The sequence below is a fragment of the Corvus cornix genome, chromosome 7, assembly GCF_000738735.6.
Source record: "Corvus cornix cornix isolate S_Up_H32 chromosome 7, ASM73873v5, whole genome shotgun sequence".
NCBI lineage: Eukaryota > Metazoa > Chordata > Aves > Passeriformes > Corvidae > Corvus > Corvus cornix.
The window spans coordinates 3,212,498-3,233,952 of NC_046337.1; the positions used below are offsets into that span (position 1 = coordinate 3,212,498).

At 40.9% G+C, this 21,455-nt stretch overlaps 2 long non-coding RNA genes across 2 annotated transcripts; one reads left to right on the forward strand and one right to left on the reverse strand.

The window, feature by feature from the left end:
- Positions 1 to 162: 162 nt before the first annotated feature.
- Positions 163 to 21,206, reverse strand: LOC120410294. The gene is made up of 4 exons (XR_005602367.1): positions 21,083 to 21,206; positions 16,558 to 16,582; positions 15,333 to 15,418; positions 163 to 2,239 (listed from the first exon to the last, which is right to left on the reverse strand). It is a non-coding gene; the product is annotated as an uncharacterized LOC120410294 (long non-coding RNA).
- Positions 12,660 to 18,211, forward strand: LOC109145695. Its single transcript, XR_002047331.2, has 3 exons — positions 12,660 to 12,845; positions 14,175 to 14,256; positions 18,058 to 18,211. It is a non-coding gene; the product is annotated as an uncharacterized LOC109145695 (long non-coding RNA).
- Positions 21,207 to 21,455: the final 249 nt, after the last annotated feature.

Genomic DNA, 21,455 nt, shown 5'->3' on the forward strand with positions numbered 1-21,455 from the left:
AAACACCATCTCAACTTTTGTTCTTTCCACTGTTGCAAGTTTCTTGGGGGAGGAGAGTTTCTAAAAAGGATAAATTGTACCTCAGGGAACAGCTCTTCTCTAAGAACAAGCTAACAGGATAAGCCCATAATAGAAATATAAATCAACTGCAGAACTTTTTTTTTTTTTTTTTTTTTTTGCCTTTTGGAGAGTGTTTTTCTCTCAGAACAAGCAGAGCAACAATTTCCTTCTCTACTGCTCAACTCCTTTCCTTATGAAACCTCTCCTGGTCCCTCTGCCTTCCAGCTGCCAATGCACATGTCACGTGCACTGCTCCTCCATCGGGATCAAAGACCTTTGACTCCCTCCTCAGACTGCTAACCTGGAGCTAATCTGGAGGAGATGAGCCATGGTAGCAGTTCCACGGGCCTGATCCAGCAGTGGCTGCCAAACACGAGGGTCCCCTATGTGGGGGACCAGCAGCTGAAGACATTGAGATCAGAGGGAACTCGCTGCGCTAAAGCCAGGAGGAGCTGGGAGTCACAGGGCAAGGAGCAGCCACTGGTTTGGTGCCATGCTGTGTGTGACAGGCTGGAGCAGGGTATTTGCCATCACAGGGAAAAGCTAAACACCAAGAGAGGGAAGGAAGGGGCACACACTGTGCTGGAGAAGACACAGCCTTTGATACGCTTGGTTAAACACAAAATCTTGTGAGATACAGTGGTTCTGACCCTGTTATTTCACATTTTATCCCTCCTGCTCAAAGCATCTCACTGCCCTTCTGTTCCTCTCTCTGCATCCCAGAGGTGGTCACTTCTCATCTCCCCAAATTTTCCCTTAAATCAGCCCAGACTTCTTGCAGAATTATTCCTGATTTTCACTCGACTCATCAGGAAACCATCTCGCCAGGGAATCTTTAAATCCTCCACCTTCTCTTGCCAAGCATCAAAGTCAGCCCTTGGTGGAGTCTTCTAGCACAAAAGTACAAGCAAATCAACACTGGTCAGGCAATGATTTAAAAAAAAAACCTTTCAAGTACCTTGTGGCCAGCAAAGGTAGGACAGGACATGTAGGATGTGATAGGAGAACAGTGGTCAAGAGAGATTAAGCCTTTTCACAGGCCTTCACAGAAATTTCCTTTGAAGACAGACTGGTTATTTGCACACAGAAGGATCCTAATATCCAGCAAGACTCAAGATATTTGTCTCTTCAGTGCCCCTCTAAATCAGATGAAAAGAATACTCTTTTTAATACTTCAAGGAACTGAAAACTAAAAAAAAAAAAAGATATATTCTATGGGGCGTTTTTTTATGGTAGTAGAAACCATGGAAAACTGGCAGCTATGGCAAAAAATTTTCAGGCAACTTATTCTATACTGCCTGTAGAATGCTGGTTAATACCTGAAATGCAAGAACCAAGTCTTAAAGTTTGGTTGGAAACCTTGAATTTGGTTTGAAATCTTGGTTGGAGACTTAGAAGAAAAGCACAGATCTCTTCAACTTAACTCAGTTTTAAAATAAGCCAATAGAGACTGAAGTGCAGATCTAACATGCTTTGTGCTTACAATATATCACATTATTCTAACAACTACAAAGGAAACAAAAGTATAACAGATGACATCACACTTCAGATATAGTCAGCCACCTACCTGAAAAAAAAAAATCTGCTTTTCAAACAACCAGAGATGGTAAGAAAGGTTATCTGTTTTCAGCACTGAAGTATCACCTCTTCCATTCAGCCAGGGCCTTATCTTACCCAAAGTTGATGATATGACTCTTATCTCTGTGACTTCACCTGCCAGCCAAGGCAGGACATGGTCTCTCTTGTCAATATTTATAATTTTTATAGTATTTATAACCATATGTTGTATATATTTATAATTTTGCATTATGTCTGCCATCATTGGCAGATATGCATTTAATTCCAGTAATGTTTTCCTTTCCATTAATGAAGACATCATCCATTGCTTCAGCTGCTTCTCCTTCTTTCAGCTACAACAGTTTCTGCAGCACATCCACATTTCTTCTCCAGCACCATCCCACACTACACTGGGTCAGTAAAATCCCATGAAAGAACAAGGAAGCCTTCAGATTTTGGCAACAAGTTCAGTGGTAGGACTGCAGCTTTGTAAGGAAAAACATTTTCCTGACCGCAGAGGAGATTTGGGGCAGGTCCATGAGGAGGGTCTCAGTGAAGCAACGGTGTTCATATTTGAAAGGGTTTACTCTGAAGAACTGCTGTAGATTTGGGTGATGTGGTGCTGTTGGGGGAAAGGAGAGAGAGAAGCAAGTAGTTAAAAATAATCAACATTAGTGATTGATGGTAAAATAGCACTGGGAAGATGCTGAGAGGAAAATAAATAAAATAAAGCTTTTTTCCAGCCTTCATCATGTAGCAGAACAAGAATATAATATATATTTTTTAATGTAAGCAAGTTAATATCTCTCTTTATGTTCATAACTGAGCAAAGGCAGATAGAATACCAGGCAGAGGAAAAGCTCTATTTTTAGTCTGGCATAACTCATGATGAAATACCCACGGACAAACATCCCCACCCAAAGCTTCTCAGCCTTGTGTGTGCAATCTCAGTTGTCCTAGTGAAAGGAGTCACTTTGATAGTCTGAATTTTAAGAAAAATTGTAATAGAAATTCAAAATGTTGAGAGAGATTATGAGAATGGGTGTGCACAGGTGTTTCTCAAATATATATTCTTCCAAGACAATAAAATTTTATCACTTGGAACTTTACTTAATTTCATGGGCTTTTCATCATCAGCACATACAAGTTTTTTACTGGCACAGAATAATTTTTCTCCCTTTCATCAGAAAATCATTTCTTAGTTGGAAAAATAACTCCTCAGTGCTCCTTATTAATATCTTTAATAATTTAAAATGTTTATCAGTTTACTGTATCCTAGAAATCTAATTATTTGCAGACTTTCACTTACAAATTGCTAATGGGACAAACATCTTCTGGCCTCATTGGTTTTTTAATTTGGGAGGAGTATTGGGTTACAACAAATGCAGTGTGTGATCAAAGATTCAGAATATTTGACCTTTTCATGGTTAACCAACTGATAAGCAGGGATCACTCTTTCTCCAAACACTGAGAACGCTGTTCCTCTCAATATTTGATAAATTATTTGCCATCCAAAATGAGTGTTCCATCACTGTAGTGCTCTTGTTCTTTGATTACATGATCTACACTGTAGAAGCAGGTGGCTACTCTGAATAATTTGCTCTGGCCTTGCTTTTCTCTGAGGGGTAGTGGAAATACTTTTGTTAGTGGGAATGGCAGGCTAGGAGAGGGTGGAAGTCAGACCAGTGGAATGATAAGGATTTTAAACCTTTTCTTAGGGTAGAGAGCAAGGACTGTGTGTAGCTTAGTACTTGAATCAACAGGTTACTATGTCCAGCCTTTATCTTAGTGACCAGGGCAATACAACAGTGAAATCAAAATGTATTTCTAACACAAAATTCAAGCTTTCCTTTTTAAGACCTCGAGTGAAAATCAATCTGTGCAATTGCAAACCAAGCCTTAACCCTGCAAAGACATATTTATGTGTTTAGCTGTACCCAAGCTGAGCAGCACCATTTTCATCAATAGGATTCATCATGGGACTACTTAGAGACATTAACACTAATTAAACACAAGCATAAAACTCTTTGCAGGATTGAGACCTAAATGACTTCAATTTCCACTAAAAATTATTTTCATCTTGTAATTAAAGCAAATTTTTGCTACTGGCATAGTATCTGATCTCGACTTAAATGTATGGAGATAAAACTCTGTTAGCAACAAGTGGCTTTCAGAAAGCCAATAAGAGCAGTGAAAATATATGCAGTTCAGTTTCTGGGTGAAATCTGGTTTCTAAGTTCTCATTTCTACGTTGTCATTTTTTATTTTTACCATGACTTCACTACTAGCCCATAGTCTATGACTTTTATTTTCTTTATATCTTATGGTCTATTCCTCATAGATATGTTTTTTAAAGAAAAAGATATCCATAGGGATATTGAGTACAGGCACTGGGCTTTTTCTGAGGTCAAAGTCCTGTTCCTCCCAAAGTTGAAAAGTGAATATTGGACTCATGACCAGCATTTTGTGGTTTAAAATCCAAGAATCACTTAGCCAGCTATTTCCCCAGCACTGTCAACCACAGCAGAGAGTCACATCTTAGGACTGAGGCAGTTAGGCCATTAACAACATAAATGTGGGTTTGGGGTGGGTTTCTTGTGGGGGTCAGGGAGAACGAGTAGTCCCCTTACTAAAAACATACTGAGGGTTCAATAGCAAAGCCCATCTGACATTTTAAGTCATTACTATAAAAAATATAGCTTTCTTTTTAATTTTCCTTTTCTTTTTTTCTCAGAATAAATGCACTTTTCACTTCTCATGGGCCACTTCCAACTACTTTTTTGAAATGACATCAGCAAGCCAAGGCCAAAAACTTAATATGTCTGCTCAGTAAAATATTACTATTTATATTGACCAAACAGTTAGGGAGGTCACTCTGCCCCTCTACTCCACCCTGGTGAGTCCTGGCAGTGCTGCCTTCAGCTCTGGTGTCACCAGCACAGGAAGGACTTGGAGGTCTTGGAGTGAGTCTAGAGGAATCCACGGAGAGAGTTAGAGGGATGGAGCACCTCTGCTATGAGGAAAGGCTGAGAGAATTGGGAATGTTCATCCTGGAGAAGAGAAGCTTCAGGGTGACCTAATTGCAGCCTTCCAGAACCTGAAGGGAACCTACAGAAAAGATGGAGAGGGACTATTTAGAAGAGCCTGGAGTGACAGAACAAGGGGAGATGACTCTAACTGAAGGAGAATAGGTTTAAACACGATATTAGGAAAAAAATCTTTACTGTGAGGATGGTGATGCCCTGGCACAGGCTGCCAGAGAAGCTGTGGTTGCCCCATCCCTGGCAGTGTCCAAGGCCAGGTTGGACGGGGCTTGGAGCAACCTGGGATAGTGGAAGGCTTCCCTGCCCACAGCAGGGTGCTCTAACGAGATAAACTTTCAGATCCCTTCCAACCCAAACCGTTCAATGATTCTATGAAGTCCAACCATAGCCATGGCCACGGGTATGATGGTGAGCTTGGAATCTGGAGCGAGATGGGGGAGCCCAGAGGAGCAGCACAGCTCAAGGAGTGACAGCGTGGGCTGGAGCCCTTCTGCCACCACTGCCCCGCCACCATCGGGCTCGGCATAGAGACAAGGAGCTGAGCACGAGCTATTTCTGCACCCTGATTTAAATTGTTATTTATACCACTGAAATCCTATTTTGAGTATTTTGAGCTCTATTTTTAGATTTTTGAACAATCTTGTGACTCTACCGCACATGTGATCCGGGAATATCAGGCAATATAACGTTAACCAAAATATTCCTTCAAAGAGGGTTTTTTTAGCCTCCTTCCTGGAGCTGGATGGAAATGATCACAGGACTTCACCTCCCATACCATTCCATGACACACCCCCCACCTCTGTGCCACTGCCAGCTCAAGGCTCTGAAGCCTTGAGACAGCCCTAAAATGATGAGATTTACTCAAAATACCTTTTTTTTTTTAATCAAAAGTAATTGAGAGAGTGGGAACATTCACTTGTTCTTTGCTGTGAATGTGCCTCATATATTTCTTTAAATCTCTCCATATGGGCAATCCACCAGGAGAAATAATTTTTTATATCTTAAAAATGAAAAAAAGCTGAAAATTTCATGCCACTGAGGTTTGAAGAGGAGGAGCATTGTTGTACTTACTGAAGCTGACAACTTCATCTTTTTCTTGGGAATGCCTGTAAAGAAGGAAATTTAGCAAGACCTTTTAGCATAGGGACAGGAAAAGGGACAAGGACTGCCCATCATGTCTGGATTTCAGTTTTCCAAGGCAGAATCACACATTAAATTTCTGCAGCAATGAATGTTGTAGCACAGCACTCAATTACCTTTCCTGTGACTAACATTTCTCTATCAAAGGACTCGAACTTCCCAGTCCTTTTATGGCATCAAACCATAGTGCCTGATTTGCATTTCCAAAAAGGAAATTGTTTTCCAGAAGACGCGTGTGGCAGCAAGAGACTCTGAACAGCATTCTCATAGTAACACGCAGTAGCACATTTCAAGCCAACTAAATTTACTGAGTGCTCCTCTATGTTTTCAGCATGTTTCAGATAATTTTTAAGAGCCCAGAAAGTGAGCAGCAGGCATGGGTGATTTATTGAAAACATAGTCCTTTAAATCTCTCCAGTTTAGAGACAAGGCTGTCCTACAGGACAGCGTCAAATCCTTTGCACAAATCCAGGTAGATGATGTCAGTTGCTCTTTCCTCATCCACAACACTCTAATCCTATCACATCAGGCACTATTTGCCTGTAGTGAATCCATGCTGGCTGTCACAATTCACCTCCTTATTTTACATATTCCTTAGCACAGTTTCCAGGACAATCTCCTCCATCACCTTGCTGGGCACAGGTGAGCACCTTCTTTTTTCCCCCTTTTTAAAAATGGAGGTTCAATTTCACCTTTGCAATCAGCGGGATCTTCGCTGGACTACCGTGCTCCTCAAACACGATGGACGGGGTCCCAACAGCTCCATCCACCAGTTCTCTCAGGACACGCATAGATATGTCTCCTCATGTCCCACGACTTGTGCAGCTTCAGGTTCCTTAGATGATCTCACACCTGATCTCCCACAGTCAGCCCCTGTCTTTGCCTTCTGCACCTTGGGTGGTGTGGCTGGAGCTGTTCCCAGTGAAGACTGGGACAAAAAAAAAGCCCTTGAGTAGCTCAGCCTTCTCCATATCCCAGGTAACCAGATTTCCCATTTCCTTATGGGAAGCCCCGCTTTTTCTCCAGTCTTCTTTTTATCTCCTTCTTAAGATATTAGGAAACCAACAAAAAAAGAAATGCCAACCTGCAAATCCTTGCGGGTGCCTACCTTCACCTTGGGCTGAACACGTCACAGATCAACGCTGACACACACAGCTCATTCCTGTGCCCCCACCTGCTCATGTATCACAGTCCATGTGCTCTGGTGGCAGCACATTTGGTGGCAACATAAGACACCATAAGGTAGAAACTTCATTCCCTGCTTTTGTCCAGGAGCCCTGCTCTCGGTCTGAACATCACAACCTAGATGCTGTCGTGTAATGAGCCAAAGCTACTTTAAAATCTATCTATATGCTCATAAAATAAACATAAAATGATGATAAAACTGAGGAATAAAGCTCCCAAGTAATGGCCATATTGGCTGTAGATTTGACAGTAAGACAGACCCTTATGGAAAGTGTACTTGGTCAATTCATGTAAGAGTTGGTCACGTTTGGTTGCTCAAGGTTGTTTTGCCAAAACCAAGACCAGGCAAGAAGCAGAAGATGTGTTCCTATCGCACACTGCTTTAGTGCTTCTTAGTGAAGTCTTCCCACCTGTGAGCCCCTATAATTTTTCAGCACATTAGCAATCCATCCAAAATTAGATAAAATATAATAAAAATCTATAGCTGCTCCAATTAGTGGATACACAACGCTTTCTCACATAATGGCTTCCAAGTAAAATATCCTCTTCAAACTGAATACGTATCTTTCCTTTTTTTTTGTTACCTTCCTTAGTCATGATATGAACATGATAACTGTCAAGCAGAAAGCTGAGGCAAGCAACAGCATTATGTTTGCAAAGGAAGTTATTTTTGGAAGATATTTTTCACTTAGGGAAGGGGGAAAAAGATCCAACTGAAGTAAACAATTTAGTTCATAATCATCAACACAGGGACACTGCACAGACATTTCCTTTCATAGGTCACTACATTCATTGGATTAGAATTTGTTAGAGGACTGAAAACAGTAAATGATAAAAACTACTAGAAGTAGTAGTCCATGAAAGAAAACATAGCCAGCTGAGGTGAAAATTAGATCACATTATCCTGAACCTACCTGTCCTGTAATTCAGGATCCAGTTTGCATATGCATAGCTTGCTATAATGAAACATAAGATTTATTAAAGATTTCAGCAGTGGGAAATTGATTCAGCTTGTGGAACTCCTACCAACAAAAAAAAAAAGACAAAAAGGAATTATTCTTAGATCTAAGATATTTTTTGTTTTCTGGGGTTTTTTTTAATCATCCTCTGCATAGCTTTAACATTAGCTAATACAGTGTGATGCATCAATACACTATAGCAAATTTTCTCTGCTTTAAATATCACCCTCATTCATACTGTGATTCAATTTAAGAATCATTCAAAGATAAATCTAAATAAATAACAAGCTGGCTTTCAGGCAAACAAATGAATTTGCATTGTTTTATATTCATCATAAATATTTCACTTAATTACTGAGGTACTATGTTCAGAAATACAAAACAACATTATAAATTTATTAGCACTGTCCCTGCTGATTTTACAGAAGTTCTGTGGAATGTAAGAGCCAAAAGTAGAAACAGGCTCAAGAGCATAACCAAAAGAGCAGAGGCTGCATTCAAATGCTAAACTGGATTGACACCCTCTGCTTTGCTCTGCATATTTACACCAGCTAGAGCTTCCTGTCTCGAATCAGGTGTTATCCTATTTATTCTCAAAACCCAAGGTCAATGAAACCCTTTTCCTTCTGTTGACTTTAGAAAGCTAAACATCTGAATCAGGCTGCTTCGAGTATTATCTCAAAAACTATCACAGGAGTTATTTTTCCCCCTCAGTGTAAAATTGTGAAAACGTAAAAGGATGTAACAGCATTTTTCAAAGGTTTAGGGAGGTCAGCTGTGTGGAGAGAAAATAAGAACTGCTGCTAAAACATAAAAGGTAAAGCACATAGCATTTATCCTCAAAATTATTTAAGTTCTTTTAATGGCTCTAAAGGCTATGAAAAATGTTTTTAAAATGTAAATATGTGGGTCTTTTAGAAGAAGTTATCCTTCTTTGTAAACCACAGTATCACTGGTGATTTATAATTTTCAGAAAATCTTAATCCCACAGGGAACATATAAGAGTTCCTCTTTATTTTTAACCTAATGCTGGATCTAACATGAATGCAGTTTTTATTTTTAGTGAAAAAGCTATTATTTTTATTTGCTTACATTAAATTAAGATAAAATCTGAAAGAGTGCAAGTATGAAACCATTTTAAAAACAGATTAATCTTTTCCCTTTACCTTTGAAACAACTTCAGATGTAAATAAAATTGTGGCTATCACATTTCCCTAGGGATTAAGTACTCTTACTGTTCAAATGTCATTAATTACCCTTAATGCCGTTATGAACTATTTGGAGATTATCATTATTAAACTGTTAGAGTATTTCTTAATTCCTCACCAGAAAGCCACAGAGTGACTCGCTGAGCCTATCCTCCCCCTCCTTTTGTTGAAATAACAATAGCCTAGAGGAATTGTGTCTGCGAAGAAAAAGTCAAGGAACAACAATAAAACACATTTTGTTGGACTAAACAAGCAGTAGAGAGAAGAGTTTGGGTTTTAAACCACATTCTGTTTCATAAGTGGAGTATCTGGGGCTGGTGCAGCCCCATGGGAGCAGCCAGGGTGCTCTGAGGGACAGGGGATGCAGCAAAAATCCCTCTTATAAAAGGGTCTTATCTGCAGCAGGCCTGTTTGGGCACATTGACATCTGAAAAAATAAGTTTTAGGATCCCAAGGATGTTTCACTGCTGTAAAAAACAGTCATTCAAACAGAATATGGATACTGCATAGGCTGGGTTTGGTATCGAAAACACTTCATACTCAAAAATTCAAAATACATTCTTGTCACAACCTCCTCCTTTTTTACAAAACACTAAAGCACTGAGGATTTTAGCACAGTTGTTATTTAACTGTGTCACTTGGCTCTCTCTCTGAATAACTGTTGGGCTGGGAGGGTTTGCTCCACCACAGGGGCCACGTGGTCCTACTACAGTTCAGATCCTCAGCTCTTCCAAGACAAATCACAGTGCCTGGATTCATGTTTTGAAGTCTGTATTTTACTTTGCTGTTATTATCATTATTATTATTAAACTTGTGTTTTTTATTCAAATTCATGCCAGCACCTTTATACTCGTGTGTTTAAAAACAAAAGTAATGAGTTTAGCTACAGGTAAATTTGATCAAACAGAAAAAAGGCTCAATGGAAAGTTTTAATGACTACCTGGAAAGGTGGGAACAGACAAATCTAAAGTATTTACTCACTTCTGGGACTGGAAATCAAGCTGCTGGTCAGTTTGAAGGCAGATATTTAAGACCCACATTCTCCTACTTTGTGCTTCCACATTAGAGTAGCTGCTCTGGGGATTTCTGGGTGTAATATTTGAAACAAAGGACTAAGGGGGTTTTCAAAGGGCGTGAGCAGAGGACAGACCTCAGTGGTTCTGCTGTCTTGGTTTGCATTTCTATCTCCCCTTGCCTCTATTCTGGGGAAGTTCCCAATCCACATCTGGAGCACTTCTTCTGGTGTTTTTATAGGACAGGAGAGGTGGCAGGGGATGCTGCCAGTCACCAGCTCTGTGAGTTACCCCAAATCAGCCAGAAGGGTTATTCTCTGGGTGTCTGTCCTAGGAAGGAGGGGGACACTAGAACAGGGATTGCTGAAAAGCAGTGCTGCTCTTAGAAATGGGGAAAGAGCCTCAGGAGTGCCATCACAGAGTGACACTAATGAGATGGTGTGGTCTGGGATGGGAAAAAGCTTTTCTCTGCCTCTTTTCCTGATCAGATCTATACTTTGCAGAGGCCATGGCTCCCTCACAGAGCCCTGCTGAAAGGTAACGCAGCACTGGGGATCTGTTACGAATTATTCCAGTGAGGAATGTCTGGCTTTTTACGGTTATTTTAATTGGTGACAGTACTCACTACTTAAAGTACTCAATCTGGCACTGAGGTTCTCCCATGTCCTGCTCCTTCCTGAACACTCATCCAGAGCTGCTTTCTCATCCCTGTCAGAAGCTGCTGCCCTGTTACTGTCCTTGCTCAGGCATTATCTGGTCTGGTCTGTGTAACACCAACCCAGGGCAAGCACTGACATATTTCACCAGAGATTAATACTCAGGCTGCCTGTCCAGAGAGCATGGAAAGCTGATAAGTGCAACAATCTTTAAAGCAAACCTGAACTCGACCTGCTTTTTATATATTTTGTTCACACCAGTAATGAGCAGCTCTGCCTGTTCTTTGGTACAGAAAATAGGGTTTATATCAGTGAGAAAGCATCGCTGCCAGACTTGTAGGCCTGACAGAGGAAACTGAGCTACATACCTTGATACATCTTTTCTTCTGAGCACCTCAGAGAATTTTACTACCAACAGTAGCCTTTACTTTGCAATATTTTTTGAAGACAATCATCATTATGCTCTTACAAATGAGACACGATGACTTAAATGTCTTGCCAAAGGACAAATGGAATTAACAGCAGTAAAAAAGCCAATGTCTCTTGCCCACTGATTCAAACACAACCCTTCCACTCTGCTGGGCAATGGAAGTTTGGTGGGCTTCAGATCCAGGGTTGACTCATGTCATTGTGAATAAGACATGGAAAACAAAGCCTACATACATGATTCACCCTCCTTTTCCCATTTGGCTGGAGAATCAGGAGCTAAGACCACTGGCACTCACCAGAGTACTCGTCTTGGCCCCCTTTCATATTATGGATGAAAGAATAACTGTGGGCTATGAGCAGCCCCCTTCATTTAAGCTCAGAAAAGAGGAAGGAATATGAGCTCAGCAGCTCCTCCCTCCAGCCTCCTTTATCACCCATCCCTCACTACCTTCTCCTCCTTGCCTTGCTCCCACTCCTCACTCCACTCCCCATCCCTTTCCCACAAGCAGGGCTGTTGCTCATCCATCCTAGATCACCACATGGAAAAACCCTTATTTTTTTTCTTTCCCAGATTAAACATACAAAAAGACATGACAAGCCCAGAGAAACTACCTGGGGGAGGAGACAACAGGCTGCCAACCATCCAACCAGAGGGAAAGCAGTGGGAGGCTGGAGATGGGAACCACCACATCTCCCAGTTTACGTCCTTGGAGCCACCATGGCTCCCAGCCCTCATTCCTTACTTTACTCTGCTCAAAACCAGCCCACGTGTTGTGCTTTGCCGGAGCTTGGGAGGCTGCTAACCCCCGGCATAGGTCATGGAGAAAGGACTTTCCTTTCATCCCTGCAGGCAGCTTTTGGCAAAAAAAGGCCAGGGAATAATCACAGGACAGTAGTGACTCACTGTTTCTGTCAGCGGAAAGAATCTCTACTGCCCAGTGCTCCTCTTCTCCCACCTGGCATCACCACCAAAACCACCACACCGATGAACGAGGAGGTTATGCAAGGCTGTGAGGCCGGAATATTAACTTACAAAAGTCAGGAATGGTGGGAAAGGGCTGCCAGCTTGACTGTATCAGCTTCCCTGGCCTGCTAGGAAAAATAGGTCAAGGTTTTCCAAGGTGACCAACAATTTTGGATGTCCAACTTTGTGCATGTTTAAAAGCAAAAAAAAAAAAAGGAAAAATTTTTTATTTTGGAAAAAACACTAAATGTCTATTAGCGAGGGGGGAAAAAAGGCAGCCAGACAGCTGCGTGTTTCAAGGTCCTTGCGGTTGAGCACCCCAGAAAAAACAAATTACCTTGAGACAGAAGCCCCCTGAAAAAAAAAATAAAAAAAAAAAAGTCAAGCACTGTGTAAAAAACAAGGGAGGAAAGCCCGTGGGTAAATAACTAGTGGGAGCTCACAAGAGCACGGCTCAGGATGCATGTGTGTTTCTACTGCGGGAGAGAGAACAATTGAATTACGAGGAGCTCTTAAGCAAGTAAAGTAAACATCTTTTGGCAATTTAGTGCTGCACTTTGAAGCCTGGCGATGTCATACAAATGGTGAAATAGCACGGACACCCTTCTGCTGGCTAGTTTGTTTAATATGGTGAGTTGGGAGATTTTGGAGCACAGCACTCTTTTATGAGCTCACAAGCTGGAGGAGGGAAAGTGTGGAAAGAGCAGGAGAGAGATGTTTGAGCAAAGCTGTAGTTGCCCGGAGCCTATGAGAAGCAGCACGAGCAGGAAGGGGCTGCAGTGGGAGCTCAGCAGCATCCGGGGGGCTGCCACCACGGGAACAGACCCCAAGCATTCCCCCACCCTGGGAACAGAGGGGAAGAGAGAGAGAGAGGTATGGGGTGAGGCGACAGAGATAATCACATGAGAGGGGTTAATTGCTATAAATATCAAGAATCAAATCAATATGTCAAGATGTGTGTTCCACTTTTCACATATATGCGGCACGTAAATGAGAAACGGAGAGAGAGGGAGGAAGAGCTAGAAAGAAAAAGGAGAGACTACTAAAGAAATAAGCCCCCCTGTACAGACAGCCTGACGCCAGATGGCTTCTTCTAATAAATATTCAACCTTAACTCAGTTCCCATGTAACTTTGTTGTAAAGCTGCCAGCACACCCACACAGATCTGGGCCAGCAAAATGATTACAGTAGTACAAACAAAATAGTGCAATAGAGGAAACAGGCAGACAGGGTCCTGTATACAGAAAGACAGAGCTGTAAAGATGTGAGTTGATGAACCTTTAGATTTAATACTGAGAAACTTGAAATAATGACTTGGGCAGAGGGGAGAAAAAGCCTTGGTATGGGAGGGAAATACGCTGACTTATTTTTTCCTCACTGTTGCTTTTATTGTTGGGAATACAGAGAACATCGTTCTGCTAAGACAGCAAATGAGGCACTATAAATCAGTTGCTCTTCTGCATATTTTCTGCATTCAGCTGGAATTCAGATACCTTCCCCAAATCATAGCCCAGCTTACATTTCCGCTGTCTCTTGTGCTCACACGGGGCATGAGTTAAAAAGGGAGATTTTGTGCGTGACAGTTGTTATATTAATTGGGAAGAGAAAGAGGAGGTTTGGTATATTCTTCTTAAGAAAACACTGGCTCAGTGCTCAAAAACATGCATTTCAGTTGTGTGAGTGTTTTTGCCCCGAGCTTTTTAATTTCAAAATTGGATTATGAGATCTGAATATCAGAACACACCATGTTGGCAACCCCAAAACTATTTAAATAGGACCTTGACCAAATCACGATCTAGTGCTAAGATTAGGAGCGAGGGAAAGGCAATGAAAAAGGACATGCTTTGCAGAAAGGCTTCTACTGATGAAGTGAAACAAAAAAAAATATAGGCATTAGAAATTAAATTTTAAAAAATGTTAGGGATTCATTCTATTGATTTATTGGCTCTTTTCATGCAGAATCTCTTGAGTTTAGAGGATGACCTAAACTTCTACCTGCAGTAGGTGTTTAACAACCACCCATGAACCAGCAATGGATCAGGTAATTAAATTATGCATTTACTTTGGTTGAGAAAGAACCAACATGAGGCAAAGCTCTTCTTTCTCAAGAACATAACCTTTTGGTGTTAGAACTCATGATGTGCTCCTGGAAGGACATTATTTTGCATGATACAGAAGAGTATAAATAGAATTAATAAGACAGAAATGAAAAGAAAAAAAAAATGAGGGGTGTAGGCTGAACGTCAGAAAATATTTCCTGGTTTGTGAGAGTCTCCCTCTGCAAAGCAGATCGACAAGGAGATGTAGTAGGCTGTAGAGTCAGGCTTTCACCACTTCCCTCGGGAGATTGTCACTGGAGGTTTTAAAAACAAAGCTGAGCTCAGCACTAGTAAATATGCTGCAGGGAATAACCCTGTGTTGGGCAAGATATGGACAAGATCAATTAACAGATCTCTTCTATGTCTACTTTCTATTATTTTTGACTGTTGGGAAGAAAACTTTGCTAGAGAAAAGCCTAAACCTCCCTCCACCCCCTGCCTTTTCTTTTTTAAAGAGAACAGAATCTCTGGCATTGCGGGCTCAGCTCTGTTCGTTACAGCAGCGACGTCTCTCCCACCAGTTTTGCTCTGCTCACCCTCCGTCCCCACTCTTATTGAGAAACCCTGGAGAGAATTTCCTGGAGAGAAAAGAAAGGGGAAAAAGAGATCTGAATCTCTCCTATTTCTGATCTTTCCAGACCCCTTTATAATATTAATCTATTCTGAGCAGCATTTGACACTTCCTTCCCACCCACCCCTATTAGGAATCAGCCGTGGGTTGCCTCCTTGCACCCCTTCTTCTCCTGCCTTAAGGTGCATATTACAATTCTATTCTTATCCAGAGCACGATAGCATCAAACGAGGGAAGGAGTCTGGGTAAGCTCCACGCCTGAAGAAATGCACACCTTTTGTTTATGGCAGCAGGATGAAAGCCATGAGCTGGAGCCGGACACAAATCTGTCAGCCCCTGGGAAAAGAAGCTGCTAACGACGCGGCTCCGCAGCGCTGAGTACCCCGAGCACATCAAACAATCCTTCATTGGCTATGCTGGCTTGAAGTTCAACATATCTGTGCTTACCTTAATAAACCAGGCCTGAAAAATCACCGTATAAAGCTTAGAGGTACAAGGGCACCACTTGGACTCCTCCGGTGCTGAGCTTCGTTCTGCAAACGAAATTGGATCAAAATTAGGGCTAAATTCAAATCAATTTAAATCCTCCCCACACACTTTTTATTAAAAAATATGCCAGATATTGAAGGGAATAAAACCAAAGCATTTGGATTTCTTCCTTGTGGAGAGGCAGAGAGATGAGCCCATGGTTAAGAGCAGCCATTTCCCTGTGGGCTGGGGTGCCATGGGGTGACCATACAGCACAGCTCCTCTGAATCAATGCACAGACTTTGGTTTTTACATTCATTTAATAATGTCAAGTTTCTATTAGGTTTGTTTAGTCCAGAAAAGAAAAGAGACAAAGGAGCACCAGGAGAAAAAATCATGGAGAAAAATTAAATAACAAAGAGAACTTAGCAGAAGGAAAATGATGGATGCAGAAGGTTCTACCCCACCCTCTCCATGTTCTCTCCACTGCCAATCCCATGGTCCCAGAAGAGGAGCCACAGCCTCACCAGCAGGCAGGGCTGGAGCAAACCCCAACCCTCTCTGGATTCTCAGCTAAGCACCAGAATAAGTCAAATAAAGGCAAAATCAAGGAAAGAGGTGAACTGCAGGCTTGGGGGAATAAAGGGAAGAAGGATGGAGCTCTGCAATGCCTGGAGACACCCAGGACACAAACAGGAATACGAGGAGGTTCCAGTGAACTACTTTTCCTTGCACTTGCCTTGGCTGAATCCCCCCATGAAATCTTTGCCCACGTCCCATCTCCTCCTGCCACGGAGCAGAGAGGACAGTTTTGGCCCAGTGCGGCCGCAGTGGCTGGGGGAGTAGAGAGACTCTACAGCACAGAATATCCTGAGTGGGAAGAGATCCACAAAGATCACTGCATCCAACTCCTGCACTGGTGGAACCAAACTCCTCCGAGCCTTTCAGCTGGAAGGAAAGTGGCAGGATCACTGTCCCAGAGAGGAGCTGGTGAGGGTCAGCTTCCCAGCTATGTGAGCCACCTGGATGAACACTTTGCTGTCATTCAGTTTCTGGGGATTCTGCCTGAGGGATCACTGTGCTTACAGGCTCAGCACCCTGCTGGAGACCACCAGGATTCCTTAGGAAGGCATGCAGCTGGATGCATTACATCCACATGATACAACTCCTATCACACAGGATTTCTTCAGAGCAGGGTACTCACCTGGCTACAGCAGCAGCAAATCTCACTGTTGCAAACAAATTTAAAAAAAAATAGTCAGGGAAAATAACATCTGTCAAGCTTACATTTCTTTGCAAAATTCTCTGTTGTCTTTGAATCACAGGCAGTGATTTTGGACATGAGACTGAGCAGAATGCATTGTTGATGCTCTCAGCCATTAGTTTATAAATTGAATAAGATAGATGTGTTCATTCATATGAACTAATGTAGTTTTTCTTATGAAGGTTTCATATTATACAAATCCATTAGCATATTTACAAATTAATCTTCCCTTAGGAAGAAAAAAGATCAAAGATTTACAGAAGGAAGTGCTTTATTACTTTTAAACTGCCTTTTTTTTTAAGGAAAGAGAAAAAGAAATGAAGGGAAATTATGTTGAACCATAAATGTTTCTTTATGACTACTGTACAGCAGCTTTGTGGGAGATTTAAATTTACTAAAGGGCAAGGGGGACTTTAAGCCATCTATATGAGTTCAGTATTAAAAATATATATACATGACAGGTGCCCATATAAGTTCATGCAGTACAAAACATTCCATAAATGAGCTCATTTATCTGAGTAATTTAAAAAGAGCTTCTGCACAAGGGGAGATATTTAGTATGAATTATAGTCCGTTTACCTTTCATAAGTTTTTTCATCACTTCCCATACCTCCTTTGGTGCTACTGAAAATATCTGTAGTTATCAAGCCTTATATTCAACCTTGCTATTCCCTATTCCCAGGAAAGCCCTATTGGTGAAGTGACTCCATGTTCAAGATATGCAGCTTGTAAAGCCCTGCATGCAAGATTATTTCTTCTTCACCGATTCCAGATAAAACAAGATCAGGCTAAGAAATCTTTTAGCTAAGCAAATAACTTGAATAACAAAGAGTATTCCAGGCAAAGAAAAAAAATCTCTGGGTTTACCCCCATCATTTAGATTTGACTCAGTTGTAAAAGATTCCTCCTTCCTTCTGTTTTCAAAATGACTTTGTACTATGATTGGAAATAAAGAGTAGTAGAGCAGCAAGGAAATGAAATGCAAACCTTTAATGATTTATTAATAACCACTTTCTGAGACATTTCTAACTACTAAAGAGAAATCAGAACACTAAATACATTAAGATCTTCAATGGTGGGGGGCAGAAGGGAGAACTATTGGAAAGTTATGAAAGTAACAGAAAACTTCCAAGGCTAAAAAACCACCTGACAACCAAAGCACATTTTAGGTAGAGCTGCTCCTGCCTTGGGACAGGAGCTGGAACCAGACGACCTCTGACATCCCTCCCAGCCATAAGCTTTGTACTTCTATGCTGAAAAGTTTGAAGATCTTTTCCAACGTGTACCATACATTTATTTTTTAATCCTTTAGGATATATTCCAAAGGAAAACTTCAAGGCTATTACTAAGACTAGAGTTAAATCATCATTCATGAACAGAATAGCACTCATTTTCTCATGATCACTGCACTCACTCAAGTATAACTTCTTTCACTTCTAGGAGCTTTCTGAAAAATTGACGTTAGATTGACGAGGACCAGAAACATCCAGCTTTCCTCCTGCTCTCCACTACACATCCAGCAACAAATAAAGTCTTTTATCATCAGAACAAGCTGTGGATTTGCTGTACTGGAGTCATGGACACAGGCACATACAGAGAGTTCCCTGCCAGGCAGGAAATGGTTTCACAGGGTCTCATTGGAGGAAAGAAAGAGAATCTCAATAACCACACTACTAAGGAACAGAAATTTTAGTGCTATTCAAAAAGTTGCACATTCCCTCTTCACAGGTTTCATCACCAGTGACTGAAGCCTACACAAGGAGCCAAACTGGACTTGCTCTCCTACCTAGCCCCTCTTCCAAAAAAATCCTCTCCCCCTCCATCCACATTCCACCTATCCTCATGAAGAACACATGCCTTGAGCAAGTTTCGAATTAAGGTTATTCTTCCTCTACTCCGGAGCTGACTTGAATTGTAAAATCCCTCCACATCCTCCTGGATCCCATTCAGGAGTGGTCTCACTGAATAACCAGGCAACTTCATCTCCATGTCTTTCCCTTTGTTTTCCTGAGGGAAGATCTCCAAAGGGTTTCCCTGTAATAGTTAGAGGGGAAATTCAGCGTCATCTTTTGTTTTCCTTCAGACGCTGCATTTGGCTATCAGAGTGCTCACAGTTAGCAAACCAGAACTCTTCAACATCTCAGTCAACCCACTTGGGAAATCAATAAAAGATAAGACTTCCCATGTTTCAGTGCCGTGAGAGTTGGTAAATGCTTCTAAAGTGCTTTGAAAACCTGGAAAGGTGCAATGTTTTTATAATGGCCTGAATACTTTGTAGTTCCACAGAATATTTTATTCCAAAATCTTAAGCTTTTACAAGTAACTAAACCTAACTACAACAGTCCTATGAGATGTCTGTAAATAAACAATAGCATTCAGGATACTGCTTAGTCCATCATATCTTAGTCCAAAATACTGACGTCAGATACTGTAATTTATCATTCATACGATCTTCTAGCCCTGCTGAAGTCTACGAAACCTTTCTGTTGGAAATATTATTGGCAAACCTACTCAGTAGATTAATGCTAATTAGCTTAGGGTGGGAAAGTTGTGTATTACTTGAAATTTGGCTCACAAAAAGAGAACGAATAAGCAAAGAGGCATGTCCTAGAGCAAGCAGGAGAGAAGTCAATAACTGAGGTTCAACTATACAAAAAAAATAATATCTGTGTGTATATATATATCTACATCTCACCAGAAAAACCCTTAGGCCAGTGTTCTCTCAGTCCAAGAGGCATTTAAGGTTAGGACCTTACACTTTCCAGTCATTCCGCTCGCCAGCCATCATCACCTTGTTAAGGATACTGACTACATCACACATGTGAGAGAAGTTTGGCACCACAAGTTTTCCAGGTGAAAAAGTGTGTCATCAATGAAGAAGAATTACAAGTCATTAAACTGGAGTGCATGCTGTGCATGCCTCTTCAATTCAATATAGGGAATTAAGAAGTCAAATGCCTGTGGCATTAAATATGAATGATGAATGCGAGAAATAAAATAAGTAGAAGAGAAATCTATGTGTTTCATTACATGAGGTAGCTGTGCCACTGGCACCTTTTGCTTTTGTATTAAAAAAAATGGTCTAAGATTAGAAAGCAAAGAAAACTCGGTTTTTAAGGAAATCCATGTATCCTTGTGATGAGATTAAGAAATAAGACATTTTCCAATCTAGATTCCATTCTAATAATCTGAAAAGATCACAGTGGATGATACTTTATGAACCAGGAATTGAGAAGAATAGCACACACATCTTTCTTCACAATGGGCTTCTGAAAGAACAGCCAATATTTAAGGAAAGAACACAAACTATAGAAAAAGAGCAATGTAAGAAGTGACACATTATCCCATTTTAAGGCATGTGTCTGACTCCTTAGAATACGAAGGATAAACAACGTGAGCCACAAAGGCTTCTGTGTGTGTCACAAAGCACACGGCATGGGAAACCACTTCTCCCGCTCTCCAGCGGAAATGGTTTCTTTCACCTCCAATCGAGTTTCAGAGGTATTTTTATCTATTTACACATGAAGGGCTGTGAACCAAATTCACCTCATCATTTTGTACAATAAATTGAAAAATACATCTACTCAGCAGCCTCACCAAGACATGGAGCAGTTGGAGTTGTGTCCCCCCAGATAGTCAGATGTCATCTGCACCCAAGACATCCCTCTAATGAACATCCAATATTAAGCAAAATTCTATGGATCTTCTGAATGTGGTAGAACAAGTGACTGTACCCTGAAAAACTGAGACTTGAGAACAGCCAGGTAACATCTAGAGGTACTAAGAAAGAAACAAAAATATTCAACAAGCTGGTTGAATATTTTTCAAGATTATGAAGATGAGGGAGAAGAAATTCTATGAACCAATCATCAATTTCACCAAAGATTGAAGTAAAAAGTGAAGGAGTGCTTGGAAATAGAATACATTAGTGAGAGCGTATTAGTGATTTTTTTTTTTTTTTTGCCTGTTTGGTGATTAGGAGGTTCCAAGACAATGTGATACTCAGATAGTTGAAAATCAATAAATTTTGATCCATTTTATATTACTTAACAGTATTTCTAGATAGATAATGAAAACAGGAGCTGCTTGAAGACCTGCAAAATTTTCTGTTCCAAATGAGCCAGCTCAGAAACTCTCACTGAAACACAACACACCATTATTGATAAAATTAAATTCTCTTGATTTTTGAGGACAAAAGCATGAATTATATATATGCATAAACACATAAATATAAGTAACAGATACAATGCATTTTGGCACACGGTGTGTTCTCTGTCCCATGTAGTCTCATCTATATTTTCCTCAACTTCTTTTTAGGCACTAAACGTGAGGTGTTTTCTTCATGTAATTTCCTTCTCACTACCATTGTTATGTGATAAAGCATGATGAGGGTGGCATGGATCACATTCCAATTACCAGAATCACTAAGGAGAAAAACAATCAACAATTTGAACCAGACACTCACCAATCCCAGAGCATCTGATATGGGGGCTCCTTTAAATCACTTAATACAGTCTGGCTTTGTGCAGGCACCTAGAAAGGGGAGAATATTGCAATTAATCCCCCAAACCTCAGGCACTGCACCTTTTTACAGGAGCTGTGTCCTTTCATGAATTCAACATGTTTTTTAACATTTAACACGTGCTTTGTTGTGGGAACTGGGTCACTGGAAGTTTTCAGGTTTTATTTTTTTTCCTTCAAAACTGCCATTGTGGAAAAATCACAACTCCACCAGCACTATCCACCACATCCTTAATATGGTTGATGGAATAATTCAGATGGTACAGGGATCCTTGAGAATTTGAATCTGAATTAATTTTTTTAAAATAAGATTTCTT